Below are 18228 nucleotides of genomic sequence, written 5' to 3'. Positions count from 1 at the left end.
CCATGTATCAAACTATTTTGATATTTGCTACTATGAAATTAATAATTAGCTATTGCTTTTACCTTTTCCATTTTATTTTTTTTTTAAACATATGATACACACATAGGCTACCAGTCTTCAGAATCCACAACCTGAGTACAGTGCACCAGCCTCACCGCTGCTTCAACATGGAAATGTAATTGAAATTGAAATAGCCCCATAACGAGACTGCATGCTCACATGTTGGCATGACCAACATTGAAAAAGTTCTGCATGTATGATGTAGGTTAGGAAGGAGCCTGGAAAGATTGCTTACCCTCGTAGCTGAACACAGGTCAGTTAAGCATAGCAAAAAACATGACCAAAAAAAATATCCTTTTGCTAGTATCCAACACTAAGCTAACTCAGACTAACAAAAGGATAATCACTGACATCTCTTGCTTGCAAGCAGCAGAGGCTGGCTGTAGTAGCTGTATCAGGAGAGGCCTGCGTTGCCTTTACAAAGAGAACCACAGCACACCTCAAAGCGCCAGATACTTTCTAGCTGCTGTTGTAAAAATAATAGAGCAGAGGACGGGGTGCAGGCTCGCCTTTGGTGTACTTGCTTCATGGCAGCTCCCTCTCTAGCCACAGGCCAGCACCACGGGAGGGAGGCCAGCGGCGGGTCCGGCAGTCGGTCTGTCCGTCTGCAGACCATATGGATTTTGAGTGGTGGGGACTCCAGGGGCAGCTGTTGGGTTGCTGGTCCCGTCTCAGCTGCTTTGCCTTCTGCAAAACTTCTCAGAGTCGGCAGCATGAGACTAGCGATAAAGACGTACTGACTGCTACTCTCTATCATAAGATATGAGCTAGACAAAAATATGCTGACTGCTTCTGAAAAAAAAACTTGTTTACTTGCAGGGCATCGCAGCGGAGTCTGTGGATACCCCGTATCAATCACCTGGAAGGGAAAATGGAGGGTTACACAAAGAAAGGAGGCAGGCCATTTGCTTTCTTTGACTATTTTTAGCATCTCTGGCTGGGTGGGGAGAAAGGAATCGTGCATGTTAGAGGACAGGTGTATTCCCGTGCGCGAGTGAGCTGCAAAGAAGGCTGCTGCGCTGACACTTGTTTGTTTTAATGGCCTGTATGCACTTGGTTTTCCTTCTTGAAGTGAAAGTAACGACGTGTCTAGAAACACTGAGCAATCTGTCTCTTGGATTACATGACCATGAGGGCCGTGGATGTCCTCAAAGGCTGGAGTCTGAGGCTGAAGGCTTCAGTGACCTGCTGCTCTGGGAGAGAGCTTGTTTCTACCAGCAGCGGGACCTGGAGGATCCCAGACAGATCTGGGCTCAGAGGACAGACAGGTGAAGTTCAGAATCCAAACCTCAAGAAAAGATTTTGTCAAATAACAGTGGCCGGAGGAGGATGTAGAGGAACCTGCAGCCCGAGGGCGCTGAGGGATGCTTGGTGCCCGACCAGCACAAGTCCCAGCTCACGGCTGCGTCCCGGCGGGCAGGGCTCTGTGCCGCCGGGCACGGATGTCAGGGCACAGCCTGAGGGAGCTTTCTGCTGCAATCACAGCCGCTGGATACAGGCTCCCTTCGGCTTAATGAGGGGTAATAGTTGATAATCCTGTAGCATCTGCTAGGTAACAAAGAAAAATCTCTTACCAGCTTCTCCTGGATTTTTTTTTTTATTGTTTTAGATTAGTTTTAACATCCATTTTATTACCTGGTTTTGCAGACTGATTTCTTTCAACCCAAGCATGCACAGAAACCCCAAGCTAGTATTTCAAAGCATCAGTTTTGTAAAATCCTTACATATCAGGTTTTGTTCTGATTTTAGTGAGGTTAATCACTAATATTTCTGTAAAGTTTTCCCATTCTGTTCTGATCCTGCACATCTGACAGCGTTTGTCTTTTAAATTTTTTTCTAGTTTATTTCTTGTAATATTCATTTCTCCATAAAGATTATTCATAGACAAGTCATTGCTCAAGCCTTAGCATCACAACTGTCTTCTCTTGCTGTGTTTCATTGGGACTTATTAACTGACTTCGTTTTTACAAAAATAAATTATTTTGTTTTATATTTGACACCATCCTGCTAGTATTTGGCATTATTTCATTGTGCTGGGGTTGCCCTTATGTTTATTCTAACAAACAAGGTATCTTACTTTCTCTCGAATTTCTCTTTTCTTGAATTTCTAATCAGATCTTCTTTCAACTTGCTTGGCTTATACTCTTGTTTCGGAATATTTTTTGTTGTATTGTATTTTTGAAGTTCAGATAACCATTGCAGTCAGCTTAGGACATATTCTCACAATTTTCCTTTGACCTTTCTATTAGAATGTCACATAATTCATAAGACAACCATTCTGATTGCTGGCACATTTCCCTTCTCTTCCCTTTGATCTATAAAATTACTGTTCTGCAAGCTGACCTGTCAAGCAATTCCTTATAAATAAAATGTGCCTTTCAAAAACAGGTTACTGCGTGGATCAGAAGGCTGAAGATGGCCTTTCCCAAGGGAAGTGTTCCCTGTCTGGGTTTTCTCTAGAACTGCGGCTGGAGGAGGCGACAGCTGTGCAGATGAGTAGCAGCAGGAACCCTTCGGCTGATCAGGCAGTGTTTTCTGCGCTGCTTTGAAGAAGTTTGTCCGCTGCTAACAAGAGGCATCTCTTTGTTTGGAAGCCCCCACTTCTGGCAAGCTGTTATTCAGCTTCTACAGGAGTGCTGCGTGGTCCTTTGATGCCTGCGGGCACATCACACAGCAGCGTGTGCCCCTGCGTGTGCGTCTGGTGGTGGTGGTGCCCTTTCCTTTTGCGATTGCTTGTTCTGGCTTGCTTCTAGGAAAAAATGGAACTGGTACAGCCGCTGCTTCTACCTCTCTGCCAGATCCCTTCCCATGCTAAGATGATTAGGCTTATTTGCTTCAGCTTTGCATGCTCAGAATGAAATTAGGCAAGTTATTTCGGTGACAAATGTCAGGATAAATCCTATACTGCCTGTACTTTTTTGAATGCAGTTACTAATGGAGTCATTGATTGATTTACACAATAACAGGATTACTTAGGATGCCTCTTCAGAATGGAGTATTGCCCCAAATCTTTACAGAGTGAGCAGAAAGAAAATATTTATTGATACATCAAAATAAAAAAGATCTGATATTCAGAATCTATAGGGGTGTAACAGAAGGCTACTACCAATTAAAAAAAAAAAAAGAGAGAGAGAGAGAGAATTATGTTGAAGATTGACTAGTTTACTGAAACCTTTACTTTTGTCGTTATTTTAATTTTCCCTGTTTTGATTTGGAAGACTAAAGCAATTTTTATTTATTTATTTATTTTTTTAAATGAAAGAGAAGATTAACCTGTATATATAGGTTGCACAGCACCAAGCAAAAGTTTTCTTTTTCCTGACTGAGTCTGATGTGCTGTTGAAGCTTGTGATGGATTCTGCCTAACAAAACAGATTTTCACTTCCAGTGAGGGATTCTCAACACCTCTCAGAACTGGTTGAGAACAAGGATGAACAGCTTGGTAGGTAGCAAAGAGGAATGCATGCCATCTGCCAGGTAGCTTTCCCTGCAATCTGCCTTCAGAAGCAGTATAAGCAACACCAAAACATGAATGGGCACCTGATTCATGCTGTTGTACACTGAAATGATAAGGCTTGAAAAAAAATGTGTCAGTTGAACCGAGACACACAGAACAAAAACCTTGCAACCTTTCCTGAGGGAAACTGAAGGAAGAACCTGCATTTTGCTATTTGCACTGTCAGTCTGGTACTGTCAGTGTAAATCTTCACGAGCACAGGGAGACACAACAAAGGCCAAAACGATAAGGACTGGGTGGTAGAAGTTAAGCCTCTAGCAACAATTGTTCTCACTCACGGGTGACTGACTGAGGGCTGCTTTCAGCTATTATGAACATTTGTTTTCAGAGAATGACTCAGTATCTAGCTGTAAGCCGTAATGGATTGGTCTTCCCTTTGCTGCTCAAGGGTTTAAGAGCTACCTGGGAAGCTCCCAGCCCACTTGATGCCTGCAGCAACTTGCTCAGCCACTAATGTGTTATCTTTACATATGTATTTTCACAGGTATTAATTCAAGTGACTGTCACACAGGCAGGAGAAGCCAGGCAGCAGAGCTGCTGAACGGCATTATATTTATCTCTGTGTATTGTTTTGATGTGTGGGACCATGTTTAGTGGTTCACAGAGATGTCCTTCGCTGAGACGATTTGTGTATGGTATTTTTTCCAGTCAAATATAGAAGTTGTTCTTGAAGAGCTGAGTTAGTCCTTTAGGAAACAGGGAGAAAGAAATAAGTGATACAGCAGGTCAGCCTGCAGGTCATCTGCCAGGAGAAAAGACTGGCTTTAATTTACACTTCTGGTGGTGTCAGGTCTGAAAGTCTATTAACATTCAGAAAATTAAATGAGTTGTGGACAGCTGCCAAAGAAGAGACCCATGATTCAGCCGGAGGATTGCAAGCGCTGGTTTGCCTCTGTGCTGGAAGGAAGTCACGACAGCTGAAGTGCTGCAGTATGGAGCCATGCATACTGAGGGTAAAAGTGGGTGGGTTCAGCAGCTGCTGTGCAAGCAGCAAAATGAGAGTCCCTGATCCCTTAGCAAAACGGGTGGGCAGGTAACCCACCTGGAGGGTGGGAAGCCTCTCAACCATCCAGGCTTAGGAAGCAGATTTTACACATCATTTGAATACATAAGAAACTTCATTTAAGTTACTTCCTGTCAGAGATAAGGGATCACAAGGAAGATTTTTGAAATGAATCATCTGTTTTTAAATGCAGATAGCTGAGCACACCTCTGGGAAGCATCCTTCCTGATGTGAAGGCTACTTTTCCCCTCAGCAGAATGTGTGTGGTTTGCCTGTATAAACTCCCTTGACCATCTTTGGTATTTCAGTAGAAAGAAGCCCTTTGTACGCCTCTGAGACCAGGACCTATCCTATGCTCTCTCGTGCCCTGCAAGGCAACTTCTTACCTTTCCCGCTTGCTCAGTGAGCGTGTTCCCAGGTTCCAGAGCCATCGGACCATGCGGCAGTGCCCATGTCTCCAGCCACCAACCCATGCTGATGAGGCAACGATGGGAGAGAGTTCTTCCTGCACTAAGAGCCAGGCTGGTTGAAAGGGCTCCCGTCGGCATTCAGGAGGCCTGTGGCTTCTAATCAGATGAAATACAACAACTGTGAGACCTCTCAACCCCACTGTTGCCTTTTGTGAACACCTGCAGTAACAAATCCGCTAGAGCAGACCGAGAGGAGGCAACCACGGCAATCAGCCACGGATGGTGACCCTGAAGGCAGACACTGGAAAAAAACACTGCCTGTCCAGGGGCCTCTCACGGGGCTTCTGCAGGGGTGCCCTCTCTCTGTGAGACATGGCAATGAGATTATTTGTGGGCCTAAAGAAAGAGTGAAAGAATAATGCTTTGATTCAACGTGTGGTCAGTGTGGTGATGAATCTCTCCCAGTACTGTAAGTATTCCCGCCCCAAGAAGGGCACTGTCCTGGCAAGCAACGGCACAGCACATTTTCCTGATTTGTTAACTGCCCCTTTAAATAAATAAATAAGTAAATAAATCTTTGTCTTTTGGGAACATACTTCGCGATAGTAATTGCCAAAAGAATGGCAGCCTGCAAAGCGACTGTCTTTGCCACACTCTCTCAAAGAATTTCCCTTACTGCGAACCGCTCGGCATTTATTAACACTTTCCTGTATCAAAAACCAATTACCTTCTTAATGACCTTTTCTCATCCTTACCCTTTAGCCAAGTGCAAGAAGATAAATGTATCCACCCAGTTTTATATAAACCCTGCAGAAGTAGATATCCAAAATTAAGAAGTCATACATTATGTCAAGAATAGCAAAGATACTACGTTTTCATCTTCTCCACTGGGATCAACGCTTGCTGACAGAAGGACATGCTGGGGCTGGCTGAGTTACAATTTTCTGTGCTCAGCTCTTAGCTGAAGAATTAGAGTAATTTCTAACTCTCCATATAATGGAACCGCTAGTTTCATTCCAGGGCTGCAACGAGTGAAACCAGAACCTAATTTTCAGATAACTTTCAAAGACAGTGATACGACATTAGTATGACAAATACTGAATACAGTCAAAAATGCCATAAATAGTATCATTATTGAATGTTAGATAGTTTTAAAAAGTTAGTGAATACACCAGTGTTTACTGTACGTGACTTTTTAGGGATTATTTGCATTGCTCCTTCTTTTCTAGCCCATGAATAAAGCCATCTGCTAACTGTAATATCTGAATTAGTTTGCTTAAGGAGATGAGCTACAACCTTAAGGCAGCAATTAGGTATATCTGCTTTTGCTAGAAATCAGCACAGAAAGGATTTTGCTTTCAGTAACCCTGCTTAACAGCTTGTAACTTGCCACAGCATCACTGCAAAAATAAATCACCTGCTAGCAAAGGAAACACTGGACATCGTATAAGGTTTCTCTTCGATTCTTGCTGTTAACTTTGTCTTATTTTAGGTAAATGAATTATAATGTCTTCCTTTTGAAATCTTTGTGCTTCATATAATACATGCTCCAGTTGTAGTTCTTACTCACACTTCGGCCACATCAGCCCCATAAAATGGCTAATTAATTCTGTGCTCTGAAACCTATCTTCTCTACCACCTGTGAAACATACAACATTGAATATTTATTGTTGTCAATGCCTAAGAAATGAGAAGCTTTGGAGTTATCAAAGAGAAAACGACACACAGGACTTTTAATGACTCTTCATGTATTTGCGTGCTGCTGGTCACGATACATAGTAAGAGCCCATTATAACTGGCTTCGCTAAATTTTCACACAGAGGTCAGATAGTCTCAATCCTTTTGCCAAGGAATGAGGGAGGAAAGCATTGCACCCTCCTCCCTGCATACCTGCCTGAAGGCCAAGGACACAGCAACCTTGATAGCATTACACTGACAGCTCATTCGAAAAAGCCAGCAAAGGAGCTTTTGAAAATAGACCCTAATTTTAAGAAGATAGTGGAATGTTTTGAAGAGAGAAAGTAGCCTTCCCTCACTCTCTCCCTCTCTCACTTGGATTTTGTCACTGTCTCAGCTGACAGTTATGCTTTTGTATGAAAGCCAGGGAACAGACCAGGTGAAGTGGGAAATTGGAACTCTGTGTCCAAGTATCAGGGCATTTTGCTGCAGCACTACGCTCATAAGATTCATTTTTTTACAGCAAATGTGAATGTCAGAAAAGATCTGCATCATGAACCTGAGATCAGGCTGTATATTCTGTACCTGTACCAGAGGCTCCAGGGTACAAGCCTGGGACAGCTTGTACTCAGCCTGTTTTCATCAACAAACAGCCTCACAGGTGATACAGTTTACAGCAACCAGAACAAAGTCAATTGTAGTCAAACACAAATTTTGTTAATGCAATTCTTATTTCACAGAAACCTCTTGCTAAACACTGAAAAGAAAATCTTGCTGCTCTGCAGCACGTTTGTGTGATGGAACTGCTATACTCTTATGAAATAACCTGACAAAGTTGCATAGGAAATTGCAAATGTTAAAGCTTTTTGTAGGGCACATAGAAAAATATCATGCATACGAATTTTAAAAAGCCACAGGAGGTGTAGTTGTCAAGTTCGTAAGTTTTAAGTCTGATTTATCCCAGTACAAATTCATGAGAACCGAACGGTTTTGTCATATTTAAAAAGTGTTTCTTTGTTCATATCATTCAAAAGCTAAACCCTTACCTTTCTGAACCCTTCTAGTGTCTTTGAGATGTTTAAAAACATTGGAAGCAAAGATGCTTACATGATTAGACTACACCGTGGGTGTAGCCTTCAGCAATTTGTAAGACTTGGACATTCTTCATTCACAACAGAAGAAATGTCTTTTCTGTCATAACAGAAGAAATATATTTAAATCTTTTTATCTGAAATAGTCTTACATGATTCTCTCCCTATAGGGTTTATGGTCTCTAGTCTATTAATTCAAGAGGCAAGAACAAAGCATTGACCATTATGTTTACTTAAAACTGTCACTTGGCTTCAAACCTGTCTCTGATGCATGCTGAATTGGATATAACAAGATGTAACCACAAAGAAAACACATCTTACATATTCATCACTGCTTCAGTCGTCAAAGTCATACTCAGTAACTCTTGAATTTAATACTCATCTCCTGGCCTCAAGTTAATAACAATAAACTCCCCCTCTAATTTTAAAATAATGGAAGGCTCTCCTTTATCTACTGATTAGTAAGAAATAAGGAAGAGACTTTGATGTCCTCCCCTTGGAATTGTTGTAATATTTTAGCTTAAGCCTCCTGACCTGATTTGTAGGGCTTCAGGTCATGGAGGATTAAAATTTTCTCATAACTGAAAAGCAGTTCTCTGCTGCTAGCTCCTTTTGAGATTCTTCTCTTATCTCCAAGGTCAGGTAAAGACATCAAGGGACTGGAAATATGCTCTGTCTGTGAGATTGCTCAAGAGGACCTTGTAGTGTTCTCCCACATAAAAACTTCGTTTACATCTTCTTAATTTAAGCAATGTGCTCAGGCTCAGAAAAAAATAGCAAAGTAACAGCCTCCAGCAGCTTTTAAACTGGTTGTACTTATCTAATTTTCAAGTTGTTTCAAACACCTTTCATTGCTTTGGTTAATTTTAACAACTGTTTTCACAAGATGCTATTGCTCCAGAGCAGCTTTCTCTGCCTGTTATGTCTAGTTTAGATTTTCATGCCTAGTGAGTTATTTGCAAGATCCACTTCCTGCTTTCCTTCAGAAATTAAGGAGGATTTCCTTTACAGATTAATTATTTGTCACTGCTTTGTTCTTATTGCACTCACTGTTAAGGGAACATTTCCTTTCCCCAGATGATACAGGCATGTAAATAAGCTCTTTGGTTATTTGCCTGTGCATCACAGACTGGCATCCCTCAGTTAGCTCCTGAGGAAGTTGTGCGGGCATTCTGTCCCTTTTGTGCTGTGCTGTATTGTTTTGTGTTTGTTTGTTTGTTTTTTCTTCATTAGAGTGATCATTCATCTTCATGGCACAGGCAAAGAAAAAAATGGTCTGAAATAGTGCTCTAAGAGATCATTTTGGAACATGAAGTTATTGTTTCTGTTACATTTAGAATACACATATATAAACATAATATGTTATTTCCTCCGACTGTTAAGAGAAATCGGTGGAAACAGCTGCACAGATTTCGGTGGGGTTTGTCTTCTATCGTCTTGCTCCCTGAAATAGTTCGGCGACGACCTCGTCCTTACCACTCTGAAGCACCCCCGCGTGGACAAGCTCTGTGTTGGTGCCTCACTCCCGTTTTTTCGACTGAATCACCCAGAACAGAGGCGCCCTGCAGCCCCAGCGTGGCATCCCCTAAAACATGGGGAGGACCTTTGACAGAGGAAAAAACATTTAAACATTATGAATCTCTGAGCACACATGCTTCATTTCTTCAGGCTGTTGCTGAGACTCAAAGGTTTTATAAATTCATCTAACTACCTTGATTGCGCAGCACGACTGAATTACAAAGAGGCATATGAATGCAAGAGGTTTTCTTGCAAACATCACATTTATGCATTAAACAGGAAAATCAGAGCAGAAGGCCTTGAAAGACACATGGATTTCAAAATTCCCTAGAGAAGAGAGAAAATTCTTTTCAAAGCTATATTACCAAAACACACGGGACTGTTTGGTAAAGGAAAATATTTGATGTCAGGTCAAAGCACATGCATTTTACTTGTGAGTAAGATACACAAACAGGCTTTACATATCGTTTACTCTTTGTTCACATCATTAAAGAGAGAAAGGACTGGAATTACAGCAAAAGCTGTAATGAAGTTACCTACAGTTTCTATCTTAAAGCTCTTCAGTATTCTATCAGTTTCTGAAGGTTTCATACATCACTTTGAAACTTCATTTGTTTCTATAATCAATTTATTTTGAAAAAGTAATTTCGAGTGTGGAATGTGTAAAAAAAAGTGCTAAAAATATAGTTCAAATGATTTTATTTTTTTTTTTGACAGCCACTAACAATGTTTAAAACTGACAGGGGTCTTGCAGTGGAAAATGTGGTTGCTAACTAGATAATGAATTCCAACAGAATCCTGTATTTTTTTAGCTGTACTTATCCTAATTTGGGATTTTTGCAATTCCACATTTTTGTGTGCACAGCTATAATCAGGGAATACTTACAGTTAAACCAACTGTTTCTGAGAAGAAAAAAAAAAACTGACCTTGATACTAACTGTCCCAGTGTAACAGAATATCTGAGCTGGCTGAGCAGTGAGTGAGTCGTCATGGGGAGTGCCCTAGTTCAGAGGTCTAGGGGACAAACATACCCGGCCGCACTGTGAATCAGAGGGAGTTACTCAGGGCAGCGGGTGGTAAGAATGTGCTTCTAGGGCACAGCAGATTCTGCAAAGTGAAATATTTTACACAAATCGTCTCATTTGTCCATTAGAGTCAAGTATGATATGACTAGCAAAAAGTCAGGACGTCTCTGCTGACAGTGGGTAAATCAGAACCACAGGCTCTAGGAGAAACTTAATGAAGTAATGTTTGTGCTAAAGGAACATGAATTAATAGTATGCTCTCTGTTCTGCACAAGGATCGATGTGTGATCAACTTTACATATCCCGCTTCCACTGTCTGTATCCTATGGTTATGGAACAAAATTAAACTGTGTCCCTCTACTGCTTGTTGGTGGTGGCAGCTGGTTAGTTGGTTTATATTTTGAACAAAGTTGCAGAATTGATCTTGCTTGACTTTGAAGAGAAGGGAGACCATTTTTTCTTTTCAGTTTCCCATCCTGGTTCATAGCAGGACTACACAGTTTTATACCATCACAGCTGAGCACAGGCACCCTGCACTACAGCAATGAGAATGTGGGAAGGGGAAGGAACTGCTTCTGCTGCCAGGATTTTGTCTTCTGTTTGTAATTTGCCTGCTCATCTTAAACATGGATGAGGGGGGAGCTTAGCTAACAAAATCATGAAGAGTGCAACTGTGGCACATGAGGGCATTGATTGTATCCCTAACTTCCCCAACCTTTTGTGTCTTTAGCTTAGTGTAGATCATAGCATCCCAAATCATGTTCTCCTGGAGGGTCTTCAAAACTCCATGGGTCTTGCTGAGCCCTTAAATACACTTACCATGACAGGAAGGTCCTCACAGTGCCCTGAGTAACACCGCCAGAGCGCCTTACAGTGGTGCTCAGTGCCTTCTTCTCTAAGCCTCTTCGTATTTTCATCTTTGCCCAACATGATGCACCAGTAAGGGCTATCAAAACTGTGTCTACCTGTTTGCAAAGCAGATTGCTCCCCTTTGTGAGAGCATTGTGTTGTGGATGCCAACAAAGCAACCATGCACACATATAGTAAGGAGTAACTGATAGTGTTGTTAACTAGGACTAGTTTGACTATGCTTCAGTGGTGTGCTGAATGCAATTAGCCAGACCTTAGTTAATTTAGGAGCTGGAGAGAGGGGCTCTACGCATCAGAAAGAGTGGTTAGCCATTGGTATAGGTTGCCCAGGGAGGTGTTGGAGTCACCAACCCCGGCAGTGCTTAAGGAAAGGTTGGATGTGGTGCTCACAGACATGGTTTAGTGGGTGACATTGGTGGTACGGGGATGGTTGGACCAGATGGTCTTGGAGGTCTTCTCCAACCTTAATGAGTCTACGAATATTCAAAGCTTCCCATTTATTTTGAAAAGGCAAAACTTGATCTTGTTTGAGATACCTGATAAAGTTCAGCTTTAGTATTTGACCCAAATTATTGGTGGAGATAATGTATAACAGCTCTCTTCACACAGATCTGGTCTATGTTACTTATTATCTTGTAAGAGTACTTTGTTGTATTAGACATTATAAAAATATGTAATACAGTGTTTTTTCCTTTGCTGTGAAGGAACTGATAGTCATTACCTTTTCCAGCAAATCTAATTGCAGAAAGTGTTCCTAACACAATACTCACAATTAATATTTCCATAAGAACAGCTAAACTACAAGATGTAGGGGAACTGATTATTAATATACATTGGATTAAATCTAATTGGCAAGTGTAACAGAGGCTACTCATACATGGGAGCTTTATGCGTACTTAAGCTTATTCATTCTTCATCCTCAATTCTGGAAAAACACTTGGATCACTCAAGGATATTTAAATACCCTGGGCTTTTCCAGGAAATGTTGGAGTATGGTGTATAGGCAAAAGAGAGGGAGAGAGGAGAATCTTGGAGCACAGACAGCTGACTAATGCCAGTGCAAGGTGTGAAAAAAATACAGGGCTATGAGCAAGGGAATGGAAATCAGTTATCTGAGTCATCAGCGTGTCGCGTTAGGGGGTGTAGCCAATTAACTGTTACGGGTCCAGTCGGATTCAGGGTACTGAACTATCACAACCACAGATTCACCAATGAGGCATTAACCGATGCGGGTCTGGTCGGATTCAGAGCACTGAACTACCACGGTCACGGATTCACCAATAACATATAACCGCCCTTACACTAGTCGCGTTCAATGAGAACCATCACGGCTAGGAACAATGCAGTTAGGTGCAATTTATTAAAGCAACAGGTACACAGGTTCTTTGGATTGCCGGCGATAGTTACTGTCTGCAAAAGCAAGCTAGCATGCATGAAATACACAGGTGCGCAGCCTGGAAATTAACGCGTTAAAAGGCACAAAGACTCTGTAGAGATTTCTAAGTTTCCGCGGAGACACACAGTATAACCAAGTGTTCAAATCTCACCCAAAGGCGTCCCAATGCGGGGGAAGAGAGGCTCAGCCCGTCGACTGATCCCAGGAGTCAGGTCCTCGGGATGCTGTATTCCCTTGGGATGGTATCTCCCCTGACGGTGACATCTTCCCTTACGATGGTATCTTCCCTTGACATCCCCTCTCTCTTAGGCCAATTTATATTATTTTCTACCTTTTAGGTGGAGCTTGAGTGACTCTAGTCAAGCATATCTTAGCTATGATTGGTGAAAAGCTTTCCCATCTCTGTTTAAAAGTATAGGCTCCGAGAAATTCAGAGCGCATGCTCAGTGAGGGGTGGCTGCACCTTGGAGGCGGGTAGCTTTTGGGATGGAGGTGTGTTTTGGTATTATAATGATATTATAATGAGCAAAAGTACACTAGAGTACAGCGTTTGTCAAAACATGACAAGTCGTTGGCTCAGGGTACCAAAAAGTGTGGCTTATCGGTCTCGGTGTGCACAAGAACAATCGAGTCCTCACCTGGTCACAGAGCCTAGCCGTGGTGTCTCCACTCCACTCTACGCTCCGTACTGTTCCTTAGAGTGAGCCCACCAGGTTCCCCAGCGCGATAACATCTACGGTTGGAAGCCTAGGGAACACTCAGGTAATGTGGCTACGCCCTACCCTGAAAGTCTCTTCAATGCTGTACATTTTCTTTAAAATGTGAATGTTAGTTTTATTTTCCTAGTTACTCTAGGCAATTGCACCACATAATCCACCCCGTGACTATAGTCACTCAAGCTTCACGACATTTGCAGTATGTCGGGGATATCACATACATTCTTGGGACAAGGTTTATCAAGTGTATGTACATTCATTGTGTAGGGATGCTAAACATTTCATCATAATCCAGAGTTTAACGTACAAACTAATTGTCAGTATAAAGCATAATACAGCGAGTATTAACAAAACAACAGGGTGAAGCATCTTGTTGAAGATTCCTGTGGCAGCTGGTGACCATCCAAAGTGTCTCACCAACGGTGTTTTTCATCTCTCTTTACTCTTTCCATCACTCGATGTATTTCTTGTACATCATGATGGACAGTAATCAGAGTCTTTCGTCCATTTTCTTGGACTTGTTTCATCAGCTGCTTTAAGTCTTCATGTAACAGCAATTCTTCACCAAGGTAAGGTTCGTTCCAATAGGAGAAGGCAGCAGATGAAGCAGAATATAATGGGGCGCAGTAAGTTGACAAGAGGACACAGGAGCTGAGTAACTAAAATCACATCCTAGAATTTTGGTAAAATTACAAACACAAACATTAGAGTGATTACTGGTATCTACAACTGTATTATCTATGACTATAGAATCACAATGGGTTCTCATGCAAACACAACCTTTCCCAATATATACAAGTACAGTGTCAAGGGTTTCATTAGGATGTATCTCAAAGTGGCAAATATTTTGTTCAGTGTCAAGACAAGTGTCTTGGGCTTCGAGCCTGTTACTCTTACAGATGAAGCCTTTTTGTTCATGCACAATACATGCATTCACATCAATTGTTTGCCACTTTCCTCCCTTTTGATGGCCCATACTTTATGCTCCTTAGGATAAAGCATAATTCCATTATGACTGAGTCCTAATGCAATGATTGGATATACACTGTATACGGTGGCATTACTTAGGGTAAGTATAAGGACAACAATTTTATTATTTTCTGCATAGTAGGTAAAATTGACTAATTGCCACCATGCTTGAAACTCCTTTTCAAATTCTGAAGCATTATCCCAAATCAATTTTTGAATTTCAGTGGGCAAAGTTCCTCCTTCTCCCTCTCTAATAATAGCTGCTGCTACAGATTGTATCCATAACTGCGCTTGGATGCAGCTCAAGGCAAGGGAGGTATTGCCCTGAGTTTTTCCAAGGGCATTTACAATTAATTGATGATCATTTTCTTCAATTTGTTCCCAATGGGGTAAAATGTCTGATAGAAGCCATTGACTTGCACCACACAGCAGAGCAAGATTTCAAACATTCATTTTTAAATAAAAGCAATTGTGATAAATAGGACCTTCATTTTAGGTGATTCACCAAGGTAAAAGTCAGAAAAGATGTAAATCCTTCATGTGGTAACCAGGCTCCTGCTTGTACTTGTTTCACTGTGTGAAAAAAAATCCTGAAATGAATCCTGATAAACTCTTTGGTAATAAATGAAGTGTCTTAGGAGAGAACTTATTACAACTTATTCATAAAACCACCTGTTTTTCCCAATTTTGGTAGCAGACATAACAAAACTTTACAATACACAAGTCTTTAACATTTTAGTTGTTATGAGATGAAATTGCCATTTAACTGCTATTAATAAGACTGTGTTTGTTAGATGATGGTAGCAAATACTGCCGGTAATAGAAATAACTATTCCACAGATGTTCCAAAGATACCTGCTGGATTGTTCATGACACTGATACAAGAAATGTGTTACCTTTTGCAAAAAAAATCCAAATAAATAAATAAATAAAATCTTCTGTGATTCTCTGAGTTAAAAATCCCTAGGCTAAGCTAACAAGAGGTGTGCCAGTCACAGGCTCACTCCACTGCCCTGAACAACACTGAAACAGCTCTGCTAGTAACACTTTTGAGAGAGCTGGTGAGACTCCCCAGAAAGCACATGTATCCCCGCCGGGGTGGCTGTTTTATCACTGAAGTCAATGAATACACTCCCACTTTTGCAGCATTTGCTGGTAGCTGTAATATACACTCACGATGGTTGGTACAGTTTCTCTCAAACAGAGTAGAGGTATGTCTCCTTAAACAAGCTTATATTAAGTTTACACTATCAGAAAATATTCTCTTTTACATGGAAAATAAGTAATTGAAATCCTTCTTCCTTACCTGAGAAGAAGTGTACTCCAGAAACAGTTGGTTCAATGACAGGACGAGAGGAAGATTTCTGTAGGAACAAATGTCTGAAATATAGGCAGGAACCACTGTCCTTCAAAGATACACTCCTGAAAAGGGTGAGACAGCAAAGCAACTTTTTGCATTAAGAGTTAGTAGAATTGACGCAGAGGAATTGTACAGGAAATAAAGAAACACACTGCTCAAATGTGCTGGACAGGGCCAGGGTTATGGAGGCCTAAAGGGTAGAAGCAAGATGGCTGTAACTCTCAGTTGGAGGAGACACCACGTTTTTCAGATCTGTGTTTTGAAAGATCTTAAAGATCTCCATGCTGCCTTGATGACCCTGGGACCCCAGCTCCAATCGCTCCTTGAATTAAAGTCAACCGGTGGTGAAGGCTGGGAAATGGGTTGGCAGGTAGCAGAGCAGGGTGTTAAGCACGGCAGCAGACCAAACCAACAGGCAGAGCAGTGACAGAGCAGTGCTGCTGCAATGCCATGCATAAACCAAACAGCTTGCTGACAAAATGCTGGCCTGCAAAGGTAAATAGGTTGTTTTTCAGGGAGAAGGCCTTACCACGTTCTGACATATGCAGCTATGGCAGCAAGGGGCTAGCTCGGGTCCGGGCTGAAATGAGCGGCCATTTTGTGAGGGTTTGCCTCCCCACAGCAGGACCGTAGGTGCCACAGAAAGCTTCTCGCGCAGAAAGAACTCCTCAGGGAGACTCCACCCTCCTGATGCAGAAGAAAGCCTCACCACGGGATGCTGGAGAGGACAAAGCATCCAAGACAAAAGCATTGGGAACAAGGCCGAGTACGGTGCCCAGCTGCTTCTCCTGCCGGCAGGCCCGTGGGTGCTGAAACCAGCAGCTGTCTGTGGAGGCACGGCCGTGCAGCCCCACTGCGGGTATGAGGCTCCCGACCCGTGTACCTGGGCCTCTGCCTCTAGGCTGAGGGGCTGCAGAGGGTGGACGAGGTCCTGCCTCAGCAGGTCTTCTCACAAGACCAGCTCGGCTTCCACCTGTGGAGGATTCTGACCTTAGGCAGGAAAGAGGCGTAGATGTTCTGGGAAGCAAAGCATTCAGAGCCCTTGATCCCTTTGGCTTATTCATGACGGTTCCTACTGGCATCTGCAGCCCCAAGGAAACGGACATGCAGTGGCAGTCAAATAGCTACCATGACTTCACAACACAAGGACAAGTGGGTCTCTTTGTGGCTTAACTAGACTTCTGCTCAAGTCAGTAAAGCCCGCTGATTTAATTCCTATGCTGGACTCAGAACCATGTCCAAAACTGCCCTCCCTGTCCTAAATCTCTGTGAAAGCTAAATATGCTCTCCAGATGTTGCATTGGACCTTTGTGTGAAAGCCAAAAGGGAAGGAGGACAAGACAAAGGTAGGAGCTGGTGGAATGTCTCCCGGCAGCATCGCCAAGTGGGCAGTGTGTAAAGGGCAGGGGTAGTACCAGAGTCTCCATCAGGCGTCCCTGAGAGGGAGGACGAGACCCCGCAAGAAGAGTTATGTGTGGATATAGTGGTATAGGATCTTCAAAGTGACAGCTCAGCTTGCCTTTGCTGTGAAATTGGAGAGGAGCCCAGGGGGAAATTGCAGAGGAGACAGATACGGTTGGAGGAGCAGAAGAAAGACAATCCTGCCACAGACCATCCCTGGCCTGGGGAGGCAGAAGGTGAGACAGAGGAAAGGCTCCAGTAATTTCAGCTGGACTGGAAACACTTCAGTTTGAAGTGAAACCTCTCACATGAACAGAGAATGGAAACCACTCCACTCTACACTAGATGGCGAACTTGCATCTAGTCATAGCCTTTGGCTGAACTTGGTAGGCCAACAGGAGACCATCGCGTAAAACAAGCCCCTTCCTGTACTGCAGGCACGTTTGGTTTGCGATAGCCACTTTTTGCTGTCTCTTTTGGTTTTGGAGCTTGCTGTAGGAGATTGTTACCATGCTAGTTGCACCATGTTTTGCATTTTTCAAGCACTGCCCCAGCTGAGGGAAGACGAAAAATGCTCCCAGTAGCCATCCGCAGTGCTGGCGCTACTCTGCTCCTGTCCCTGCTGCCACGTTCATGTTTGGGTGGGCTCAGCTCAAAAATCCTGTAAGGAGGTCTCCACACCTGAGCAGGATTGGATCAAAGAAATATAAGGCACACAGATTTTCAAGGTAAAAAGACATTGGATTTGGGGGTGTGGGGGAAGGTGTAGTCCAACACCAAAATGCCCCTTTTGAAATATTCATCGGTCTTCAAGGAATAGAGTGGGAAGTTCACTGTATTAATTCTTTCCCAGCTCACAGTTCTGAGCTGCCGCTGAGGAAGGTTGGCTGCAAAATCCTTTTCTCGTTTTCTTTTTGTTCCTTTTCCCAGTGCCAGGTTGGCTAATGTACCCCAGCACCAGCCACCCCTGCTTTCCTCACACAGCAGTAATTCCAAAATAGACCACTTCCTCCACAACCATCCCTTGTCCATACACATAAGGCTACCTCCATCTGCTGTCCATCCAGCTGAGAAAACTTCAGTGTATCCAACAGTCTCCAGTATGAGTGTGAAAAACTTACCCTGTGCTCCTAGCAAGAGAATTTGGTACCATTGTCCCTTTAGATCATGCAGCAAAGCATTGCTTTTTCTGCTTCCCAAAGATTCTTTTTCTT

Source organism: Anser cygnoides, chromosome Z, assembly GCF_040182565.1.
Source record: "Anser cygnoides isolate HZ-2024a breed goose chromosome Z, Taihu_goose_T2T_genome, whole genome shotgun sequence".
Classification (NCBI taxonomy): Eukaryota; Metazoa; Chordata; class Aves; order Anseriformes; family Anatidae; genus Anser; species Anser cygnoides.
Note: the sequence above shows the minus strand (reverse complement) of the source record.